This window comes from Prunus avium, chromosome 7 (assembly GCF_965620075.1).
Source record: "Prunus avium chromosome 7, drPruAviu1.hap1.1, whole genome shotgun sequence".
Taxonomy (NCBI): domain Eukaryota; kingdom Viridiplantae; phylum Streptophyta; class Magnoliopsida; order Rosales; family Rosaceae; genus Prunus; species Prunus avium.
Genome location: NC_142290.1, coordinates 1,262,967 through 1,275,055, shown reverse-complemented (window position 1 = coordinate 1,275,055; position 12,089 = coordinate 1,262,967). Strand labels below are relative to the sequence as shown.

At 41.6% G+C, this 12,089-nt stretch overlaps 1 pseudogene; it reads left to right on the top strand.

The window, feature by feature from the left end:
* Positions 1-566: 566 nt before the first annotated feature.
* LOC148292768 (uncharacterized) lies at positions 567-4,331 on the top strand (annotated as a pseudogene).
* The last annotated feature ends 7,758 nt before the right edge of the window (positions 4,332-12,089 follow it).

The window sequence follows — 12,089 nt, the reverse complement described above, 5'->3', positions numbered from 1 at the left end:
GGGTTAGTATGTTTTTATATTATTTTTCTAAAAGCTTGTTTTTGGTCCACTCACCCTTTTCATGTTTCACGCCCCCCAGGCAGTAAGCGTGCATAGTGAGCCACCATCGGCCCAAGTCCAGCTTCCGCCACCCCCTTGACGACGTAGGGTCATGTATAATTATTTTATTCCTGTAACCTTCTGTATAGAGCTCTGATATTGCCCTAGTATGTTTGTTTTACTGTTGGAATGTAAATTTTTGCATACTGGCAGTTGGTGTGTATTTTTGGTTTGCTTGTTCACAGGTGTAACCTTGGGTTTGGTCTAATTACAGGGGAGACTCTGCCGAATTTTCGGCAGAAGTCAAACCATAGTTGTTTTTGAATTTTGACTAGAAGGGCAATAAGATCAAATGTGTCTGGCACCCGCCAAGTGTCGGATAAGCACAGGGTCCGGCTCGGATTCCAAAGTCAAATTTGGGTCGGGTCCTATCAACTTGGTATCAGAGCATTAGGTTAAATTCCTGTAGACTCTGCACTTTAAGTGCAACCCAGTTTTAATGAGTTTCTTTTTCTTTTGACAGAATCATGGGCCCAAAACGTGGTGGCACTAGGAGAGGGACTAGACAGTCGTCCCGGCTTAAAGGAGAGGAACCCCATCCTGAACCAGAGCAAGTAGAACAGTCTCAGGTGGGAGGTCAGACAGGGGCCGCACCGGCGGCAGTTCTTCCACATTTGGACCCTAACTTCCAGCAGACTTTAGAGATGTTGACTCAGGCCCTGTCTAGGACTGGGCAATCCAGGGACCCCTCTTTGAGTTATGCAGATCAGGCTAGGAGGATTGGGGCCACAGATTTTATTGGTGAGGGTGATCCAGCTGTAGGTGAGGAATGGATTGAGCGGATGGAGCGAATCATGGGGGTAATGGCTGTCCCACAGAATCATAGGGTGACCTTGGCCACTTTCTTTTTGGCCAGAAATGCGAGACACTGGTGGGAGTCAGTCATGAGGCGATATCGGGACCCATCAACCATTACATGGCAAATGTTTAGAGCAGCATTTGACAGTCAGTATTATCCTCTTGCTTACCATAACATGAAAATGGAAGAATTCTTGCAGTTGGAACAGGGGGCAATGACGGTATTAGACTATGAAAAGAAGTTCCATGAGTTATCCAAGTATTCTATCCCACTGGTGCAGGATGAAAGAAAGAAGTGTCAGTTGTTCACCCGAGGGTTGAAGGCGTCCGTCAGGGACATTGTGATTGGTCAACGCCTGACTAACTTTGAGGGCTTGGTCATGTCTGCGTCCCTGATTGAGAGTAGCCAGATGATGGTCCGAGTACGGGGCGATTCCCGCAGGTGACAGTTTGAGATGGGTGGTCCCAGTCAAGGGTCATCCAAGAGAGGCAATTTTAGCTCTGGATCATCTAGTGGCCGCAGTTACGAAGGTTTTTGAGGGGGAGGTAGTTCCAGTGGAGGATCTAACTAGAGTGGTAGTTCGGGGAATCATTCTAGAGAGAGCACAGCTAGAAGTGCTGGGAGACAGCTGCAGGCAGGTTCTGGCAGGAGTCGTCGTTCTCAGTGTGCAGAGTGTGGCAGGTATCATTCTGGCCGTGCCAACAGGGTGCTACTGGATGCTATTACTATGGACAGACTGGGCATTTCCGGAGGGAGTGCCCAATGCTCCTCTAGGGTGGAGAGATCACAACTGCACCGACACAGGGGACTACCACCCAGGGCAGATCGCAGGGCATGCCACAGTTGTTAGTGGCCTCGTCTAGCGGTGGGGCCCAGACTAGTGTAGCCAGCAGAGGTGGTAGTCAGCAGAGGGGACGAGGTGAAGGTTCCAGGGCTACAGGCAGAGTTTATAATATGTCGCAGCAGGAGGCACAGGCATCACCTGACGTGATTATAGGTATTACACCAGTCTTTGGGATTCCTGCTAGAGTTTTAATTGATCCTGGGGCTACGCATTCTTTTGTCACACCTAGTTTGGCACACAATGTTGACATGAGACTCTCAACTTTACGAAATGAGCTGGCGATCTCCGTACCTACAGGAGAGACCTTCATGGTAGGTACGGTGTATAGAGATAGTATGGTACTGGTAGGAGATGTGTTATTGGAGGCAGACCTGATTCCCCTAGATATGGTAGACTTGGATATAATTTTGGGCATGGATTGGTTGGCCAAACATCATGCCTCAGTAGACTGTTTCAGGAAGGAGGTCGTGATCCGTAGTCCCGGATGACCTGAGGTAACATTTTATGGTGAGCGCAGAGTCCTTCCATCTTGTCTTATTTCAGCTATAACAGCAAGACGGTTGCTCAGGAAGGGATGTTCAGGATATTTGGCGCATGTTATCGACACCCGGGATAATGGATTGAGGTTGGAGGATATTCCAGTAGTACAGGATTTCCCAGATGTGTTTCCGGAGGATCTTCAGGGTTTACCACCTCACAGGGAGATTGAGTTCACTATTGAGCTCTTTCCGAGTACGAATCCCATTTCTCAGGCGTCGTACAGAATGGCACCAACAGAGTTAAGGGAATTAAAGACTCAGTTACAGGAGCTGGTGGATAAGGGTTTCATCCGACCCAGTTTTTCACCATGGGGCGCTCCAGTGTTATTTGTTAAGAAGAAAGATGGCACCATGAGATTATGTATTGACTACAAGCAGCTGAATAAGGTCACAGTAAAGAACCGGTATCCGTTACCACCGATAGACGATCTGTTTGATCAGCTGAAGGGTGCCAAGGTATTTTCTAAGATTGATTTGAGATCTGGGTATCATCAACTACGCATTAGAGAGGAGGATGTGCCTAAGATAGCTTTTCGGACGAGGTATGGGCATTATGAGTTCCTGGTGATGCCATTTGGATTGACTAATGCGCCAGCTGCGTTTATGGACCTCATGAACAGAGTGTTCCGATGTTACTTGGATCGCTTTGTGATTGTGTTCATAGACGATATTTTGGTATACTCCAAAAGTCAAAGAGCGCACATGAAGCATCTGGAAATAGTGCTGAAGACTTTGAGGAGGGAACAACTGTATGCCAAGTTCAGCAAGTGTCAGTTTTGGTTGGACAAAGTGAGTTTCTTGGGGCATGTGATCTCTGCAGAGGGTATTTATGTGGATCCCCAGAAAGTTGAGGCAGTAGTGAATTGGCCACGACCAACCAATGTTACGGAGATACGGAGTTTCCTTGGGTTAGCCGGGTATTATCGTCGCTTTGTGGAGGGTTTCTCTACCATAGCGGCACCTCTCACTCGTTTGACAAGGAAAGGCGTCAAGTGCACTGCTCCGGTGTTAGCACTTCCAGACGACACGGGGAATTTCGTATTATACAGTGATGCATCCCGCCAAGGATTAGGTTGTGTGCTGATGCAGCATGGTAGAGTAATCGCTTATGCTTCCAGGCAACTTAAGAAGCATGAGTTGAATTATCCTACTCATGATCTAGAACTTGCTGCAGTAGTGTTCGCTCTGAAGATTTGGCGACACTATCTCTACGGGGAAACGTGTTAGATTTTCACAGATCATAAGAGTTTGAAGTACCTGTTCACCCAGAAGGAACTCAATATGAGGCAAAGTAGATGGCTAGAACTGATTAAAGATTATGACTGTACTATTGAGCATCACCCAGGGAGAGAAAATGTGGTAGCTGATGCCCTTAGTAGGAAGTCCTCGGGATTGGTAGCTTATTTCCGAGGGAGGTATGTGCCACTGCTGATTGAGATGAGGAAATTGAGAGTTGGACTAAGTGTGGATGATCAGGGAGCACTGTTAGCTACTCTTCATGTGAGACCAGTGCTAGTGGAACGAATAATCGAAGCCCAGTCTCAAGACCCATTAGTTTGTACTTTGAGATTAGAGGTCGAGAATCGGCCCATTGTATGACCCCGATGATGAGGCACTAAAGAGGGAAATTCTTGAAGAGGCCCATTGTTCAGCTTTTGCTATGCACCCTGGCAGTACTAAGATGTATCATACTCTGAGGGAACACTACTGGGGGCCTTTCATGAAGACACAGATAGCAAATTATGTCAGGAAATGATTGGTGTGTCAACAGGTTAAGGCAGAGCGACAGAAACCGTCGGGATTGCTGCAACCACTTCCGATTCCTGAGTGGAAGTGGGAGCACATTACCATGGATTTCGTGTTTAAACTTCCTCGGACAACGAATAAGCATGATGGAGTGTGGGTTATTGTAGACCAACTCACTAAGTCAGCTCACTTTCTGCCGGTGAGAGAGAAGTATACTTTGAATAAGTTGGCCAAGATTTTTATTGATGGGATAGTGAGACTCCATGGGGTACCAGTATCTATTGTTTCCCATAGAGATCCTTGATTCACGTCCCGTTTTTGGACGAAGTTGCATGAGGCATTTGGGACCCAGCTGCGGTTCAGTACTGCATTTCATCCCCAGACAGATGGTCAGTCTAAGAGGACGATCCAGACTTTAGAAGATATGTTGAGAGCTTGTGCACTGCAGTTTCGGGGTGACTGGAATGAGAAATTGCCACTCATGGAGTTTGCTTATAATAACAGCTTTCAAGCGAGTATAGGGATGTCCCCATTTGATGCATTGTATGGAAAACAGTGTAGAACGCCCTTGTTTTGGGATGAGGTAGGAGAGCACAGGTTTGAGGCATCGGATGATGTGGAAAGAACCAAGAAACAGGTGGAATTAATCAGAGAAAGGCTCAAGGCAGCCCAGGATCGACAAAACAGTTATGCAGATAACCGGAGAAAAGATCTTCAGTTTAAGGTTGGTGACTGGGTGTTTCTGAAATTGTCGCCTTGGAAAGGCATAGTGAGAATTGGGAAACGGGGAAAACTAAGCCCTCGCTATATTGGGCCATACGAGATTGTGGAGCGTGTGGGCCTAGTAGCTTACAGACTTGCCTTGTCAGCAGATCTTTCCCGTTTACATGATGTGTTCCACGTGTCTATGCTCCGGAAATATATTTCAGATCCATCCCATGTTTTGGAGGAGCAGCCCATAGAGTTGAGAGATGATTTGAGTTATGTAGAGCAGCCTGTTCAGATCCTGGATTGGAAGATGCAGGTCCTTCGGTCTAGAGAGATTCCACTAGTAAAGGCGTTATGGAGGAGTCACACTGTGGAGGTGGCCACTTGGGAACCCGAAGAACAGATGCGGGCCCAGTATCCTTACCTCTTTGAGTGACAGGTATGTAATTTCGAGGACGAAATTTTCATAAGGGGGATAGATTGTAACAACCCAATCCTTAATTAATATTTAACTAATAGTTTAACAAGGAAAAAGACTAAACTATCCTTAGAATATTTTATTAGGTGTTGGACAGATTTTACTCTATCTATTTCTCGCAAGTGCACGAACCAATTATAGTATAGGAATGCAAGCACGAGGTCGTTCCACAGATACTTGGATGAAAGACACTTATTACTACTACTTAGACTCACAAGTAATCCTAAGACTAAACAGAATTTAAATGAGGTTGTGTTGAGTTTGTTTGGAGTAACAACTACAAAAAGGGAAAGCAAATAGCAAGTGACTGAAAACTACTAAAAGGGAATGCAGAATAGCAAGTGACCAGCAAGTAGATGTTTAGAAAATTTAGAGACAAAGGAGACAAGCACTAGGGTTTCAACTTCACCATGACAATCCAATTTCAAGCAACAAGTTAACAATCACCTAAGTTGATTACAATTTCTGGAGTTCGTTCTTTCTTATGTATGATTATCGATATGGTGTTTGGTTTTAATCAAGTACTCAGAAAACAAAACTTAGCTATGGTGTTTAGTCTAAGCTATGAATCTAAATCCATTAAGCTTAAGAAGAACACAAAGGAACCAAGTAAACATTTAAACATGGTGTTTGTCCTAAATGCATTACCCACTCATTCACTAATCGGTTCAAGAGTCATATGGTGTTTATGTAAACTTGAACTAGATAACCAACATGCATGTGTTCATAGTGGCCAGTTATTTAAACATGCATAAAGATTCAACTAAGAACAAGTGAATGAGACCAGAAAATTAGAAGTAATCAACAAGAGTAACATTAACTTGAAAACATGAAATTGTCTTGTCATGTTACATTGAAACCCTAGCTATGGTAATTAGTTACACTCCATTAATGGAAAATGCATTTGAATCATAATAAACATGGAGAGAATAAGAAAAACCCGTGAAGAACGAATTATGTTGTTGTAGAGCTTCTCACAACTTCCACCATATATGCTGCAGCTAGAGATGAAGAGTGGTGTAGATAGTGTGGATTGTATGGATTGTGTTTGGGAGAAGTGTATGAGGATGTGGTTGATGAATGTTTGAGAGGGGATTGTGCTGGGATGAGTGGTCTGCTAGGAATTGGAAGAGAGGGATTGTGAATCCCAGGATATGATTGATGAAAGTGTTTGAAATGGAAGTGGTATTTATAGGGAGAAGGAAGTGAGAAATCTGAATTGAATATGGCTAATGCATACAACACTTGTATTAGAAAATCAGAATTGGTTGCTGCACTTCACCAATAAATCCCACCAGCAGCCATAGCTCATCTTCATGTCAGCATGACCAAGCTTCCATTCAGAAACCAATAGCTCATGCCTAGCTCACCATGACCAAGCATGCAATGAGCTCATCTTCCTGTCAGCATGATGAACAACTTCTTGGGCTTAAGAATTGGGCTTGACTGAATCAAATGATGACTTTAAGATGTCCATTTTGAAGTTCAGAATGTCTCTTATCCAACCACACAAGAATTGGCCCAATCCAAGCTCAGATGAAGAAGATAAGTTCGAAATGAATTTATAACTCAGTCTCCAGTTTTTGCACATTTTTGCACCATTTTTGCTTCAAATGCCTCAAGTGGTACCTAGAGCTCAATGAACTGAATAACAAACACAAAATGGATTAAAAGCACAAGTTTTACCTAAAAACATAACCAAACAATAGGGTAGAGTGCTACAAAATGATACAGAATTATGCATTGATCATTAGGTTTTAAGTTGACTTGTTGACCAGGGAAGAATTTGGAAAATCTACTTGTACCGTTGCGTAGAGCACGACAAAATGAGTTCGTAGACATGTAATGGACTCGAATCGGACTTGTAACGAAGAAATTACGAGCAAAATACTAAAAAAAAGGACAAAATAGTAATTTTTGAAAAAATCAGATTTTTAAAATCTGATTACTTCTTTCTCTCTCCTCACTCTCTTCTTCCTCACGATCAGAACCCCTCCCCGCCTCCTTCTTGCTCCAGCCAAACCACCATAACCACCTCAAGCCGCTACCACACCTCACTGGATCAGCCAAGTAAGCACCGCCGCCACCTCCGCAACCCAGCCAGCCTGCTCCGCCGTCCAGCCATCCAGCCTGATCCCTCCTCCGGCCACCAAATCGGGCGAATTAGGTATGGTTTTTCGACTGATTTTCATGCTCTAGCTGATGGTTGGGTAGGATTGGAGAGATTTTGAGGTTTGAGAGGTTAATTTTCGAACTGAAAATCTACCGGTTTTGCGTCGCCGATTTCAGCCACTTCCGGCCACCTTTTGGCCATAGTCCAAGAACAAAAGTGGTTCCAAATAGGGTGTATTGCCTAGGATAGGAGTTTGGTTCGACGGTTTGGAGATTTTCCGGTCACCGAAAATTGTTAGGCACACCCACGCGCGTGGGCGGCGCGTGGGCCAAGTATCAGGGACCACTCTTGGTCCCAGAATGATCCTCGTGTCCTCACGAGTGCGTAGGAGTTTACGTATCTCAATTCGGATAACGTTTGAACCCCGAACAGATCTCGCATAGTGTGCGATTTCCGGGTTCAATACGTTCGGACCGTTGGATTGTAGTCAATCTGGAGTATGTTGTTCTAGGTAATTTCAGGATCGTGTAGGATTCGACGGATCGTCAATCGGAGACCCGGATACTCCGAAAAGGCCAACCTTAGGGCTAGGTTTTCGGAAAATCGTTTGTCCGTCCGATCTTGCGATCGTGAGCAATCCGACCGTCCGATCGAGACCAAACTCTCGGGACATGTGTCCTAGACTTATCGAAACCTCTAGTAACGATCGGATCAAAATTCTGAGGTCGTGGACACCACGGGGTCCCGAGTTGACTTTTTGGGACTTTATCACTTTTGAGTCCCTAGGTATTTTTAAATCGTGCCCATTGAGAGAAAAGCTAACGTGGGCTTAGGAATGACCTTTAAAGTGGTGCACGCACTTTTAGGAGCCGGGGGTCAGGGTTTTTAATTTAAAACTATATTACTGAGAAGAGTTATTAATAAAATATTATGATGATTATACAGGCACCCGGGCACCAGGTGACCCGCAGGAGGAACCTTCGAAAGGTCCAGCTAGCTCAGATCCCTGTTTATCTTCTATTGCCTTCTTCCATAGAAGAGAACGATCGATTTCTCCATTGGACAGGTTTCTTCTAACTCATCCTCCAATCCAACATTACATTTTCGAGATAAACTATGGTTGTACTCGCATTTTTCCCTTCTCTATGACTGCTCAGAATGCATAGCCTCAAAATTTGGGGATAACCTTGAAGCTACAAAGGCATCCCATTGTGATTTCTTTATGAAGTTATAAAGTTGAGGGGGTTCTTTTAACTTCTCCTTGTCATTTGCGAATGCAAGGATAAATTGCCTTGTTAAGGTAGACTTGAAATCCTTTCATTTTTTGGCGTCAGACGATAGCGCCATCTTTTTGCCCCCTTCCCCAACAACATAAGCCATTTCAACAGCTTCCCAAATCTGTTCCTTCAAGTCCTTGGGCAATTGAGTCCATTTCTTGTCCACATGAGGGACTCTGGTGCATGCCAAAACACTAATGTAAGATTGCATCTCAACAGTAGCCTTGCCATATGGTCTGCCCCTTTTATTGTACTCAACCACGGGCTTAATCTTCTAGATTTTTCTCTTCACAACACAGCTCATTGTGTTGATACCGCGAGTTGATTTTGGCTCCTCATCAAATGTCACTGAGCTTGGGTCTTTCTCGGAGGTTGAAGTAAATCTCATCTTCTTCGCGGGATTGCTTTGAACAGATTTGGCTTCACTCATTTGAGCCTTTGAAACTGCAAGGTCCTTGCTTTGACCTTTTGATACTTGAGCCTCCTTACTTTGAGATTTCGAAACCATATTTAGAGAGAAACAAAAACTGCAAGTAAAAAAACGACGGTTAATTAAAAAGAATGATGTACTATTACAGTGAAGACGTCGGGAAAAAAACAAAACTGTCGTTGTGATATTCTTTAGAACGACGGATGTGAAAATCCGTCGTGGTAAGAGCGTTAAAATGACATAATTAAGATAAAACCACCGTATTATTATTATGAGTTGATATAGAAAAAACCGCTCAGATTTCTCTCTCCCACGATCATTTCAAATAAGAAGATGGTTAAAGAAATGAGACAAAGACGAGGAAGATGAAGAGATTCAGACACGCCGCTTTTGGGAAATGAGAGGGAAATTGAGAGGAAACTGAACATTTTTAACAGTTAGAGAGAACGTAAAACTTTAGGTCAAGTGACAAAAAAGTTTTTATATTGTCCCAAAGATCAATAAGACGACGGTTTTGTCCAAAACCACCCTAGTATGTCTTTACAACGGCGTTAAAATAGTAGAAACCGATGTGGTTAGTAATAAAGCCAATTGACTTTTGGTATTCCAAAAATGATGTGGTTATCTAGGTTTTACACGACAAAAGTTTACTTTTGAAGAAGTGATATTATAAGTTACGATGTCACCTGTTTATAGAGAACTGTCATTGTTGGTTTTAAAAGTCAATGAATTTAGTTTACCAAACCGACGTGGTTAGATAGGTTTACACAACCGCAATTTACTTTTTCTGGCGCTCTATATACTTTAATACGTCCCTATTTATTACACATCGACATGGATTTTTGTAATTAGACGACACAATGTATAGGAGGACCAAATTGATTAGTGAAGATTATTTGTATAAATTGGGTTTTTTCATGCGTTCTTTCACTTTCATTTTTCAATTAGAGTTCCAACTTATGCTTGCCCTTGGCTACCGCCCTCACTTCAGACCTTGGCTCTGTCTCACCTCTCTGGAGGCAATAGTTTAGATGTTGATGTGTGTGCGCGTTTGTGAGGCAACCGTTTTGGATTTTGATGCGTATGTAATTTTGTATATCTGAAAGACACAAAAACACATATGTCATCAACGTCTAAAATATTGTCTTACTCTCACATTGGTGGTTCTATTATGATGAGGTTTTCTATATTAACCGCCGTGGTTTTTCGCAGTTCTTGACATTTTGTTGATCTACTGTCGTAGGCTACCAAAATCCAAGAAATGAAACTTAAAAGAAATAAAAATTAAGACGACGATTCACTGATAAGGTCAGACGTATAAAATGAATTATTATGACAGTAGTTTTTGTTTTCTTGACTTACCGTCGTAGGCTACTAAAATCCAGAAATGAACTCTAAAAAACGAATACAAATTTTGGATGACGGTTTTTTCAAATAACAATGTGGTAACACAATGTTAACGACGCTATAACTAAAAAAACCGACCTGGTTAATATAAACAACCCTCCTCTATATTCTAAATAACTACCCTAGTAAGATTTTAGAACGGCACTAGGAAAGTATAAACCGTTGTGGATTTTTAATATTAGACGGCACAAATTATAACAGGACTATCGTGGTTTGTAAAGATGATATGTTTAAATCGGGTCTTTTCACTCGTTCTTTCACTTGCAGTTTTCACTTAAGGTTCCAACTCTCTCTCCCCTCTCTGGGGGCAATAATTTGGATGGTAACGATGTTTGTGCTTTGGTGTATCTCAAAGACACCAAAACACACACATCGTTAATTTTCAAAAATCTCAAAATTTCTTTCCGAAAATATTGTCTTTCTCAAATTTTTGAATTTTCTTTTTGAAAAATTGTCTTGCGTCTTTAATTTGGATTTAGAGGCAAATAGTTTGAATGTTGATGTGTATGTGTCTTTGTGTATCTCAAAGACACAAAGATACATCCATCCTCAACGTTTAAAATATTGTCTTTCTCACATTGGTGGTTCGATTATGATAGGAACATAGATCCCACTGGAAAGATTTTGTATCTCTTGGGATCTCACTTTAAGTTCCTAGTGATGACGGTTTTCTATATAAACCGTCGTGGTTTTTTTCAATTCTTGTCATTCTGTTGATCTACCATCATAGGCTACAAAAATCCAAGAAATAAATCTTAAAAAGCAACAAAAATTAAGATGTCAGTTTACAAATAAGGTTAGACGTATAAAGTGAATAAATACAATGGTACTTTTAACTTCATAACGTGGTAAAATAATATTATACGTCGTTAATTGAACAAACCGACGTGGTTAGTTCAAACTTATGCAGACAGTAGAGTTACAGATATCGTCGTAGTACACTGCTACATAATAAGTTGATAAATTTATCTATACTGAAGAAAACCTTTTTAAATCCCAATATGTTATCAAATTAATGGACCTGGATGGTACATTTTTTTTAAATACAATAGCGCTACATGGCCGAACTTGTTTACCAACTTTTTATATGCGAAAGAGATACTGGTTTTTTTTAAAACAGAGTTACGTGGTGACAAAATAAAATAAAAATGACAACCAAAGAGATACTGGTTTTCCTAAAATTTAGGTCTTTCGTGTAATTCGGTGGATCGAACACTAAACTAATAAGAAATAATAATATTTAGCACGCACTAAATAAATTTGTAATATTTACTTTTTTTAAGATTCAGAACTATGTGCTTGAGACTAAAATATACAATAACTTCAAATTATTTAACTTTTTTGTAATCCACATATGTACAACTTTATCTGTTTTTCAAGTGATTAAGGCCTCGTTTGAGATTGCTTTTTTTTGCCAAAACCTTGCTTAACTTTAAAGTTAAGCAGTTTAAGATGTTTGGTAAAAATAAAATATCCTGCTTATTTTAAAAGCAATGGTCTTTTGATAGCAAATTTTAAAAGCAACCTTGGGGTTACTTTTTAAAGCTGCTTTCAATTGAAGCAATGTGCTCCCTTTAATGAAATTTTCGCAATTCCACAAATACCCTTATTAGGTTAGAAATCTATCATCACGTATTTCTCTCAAATCT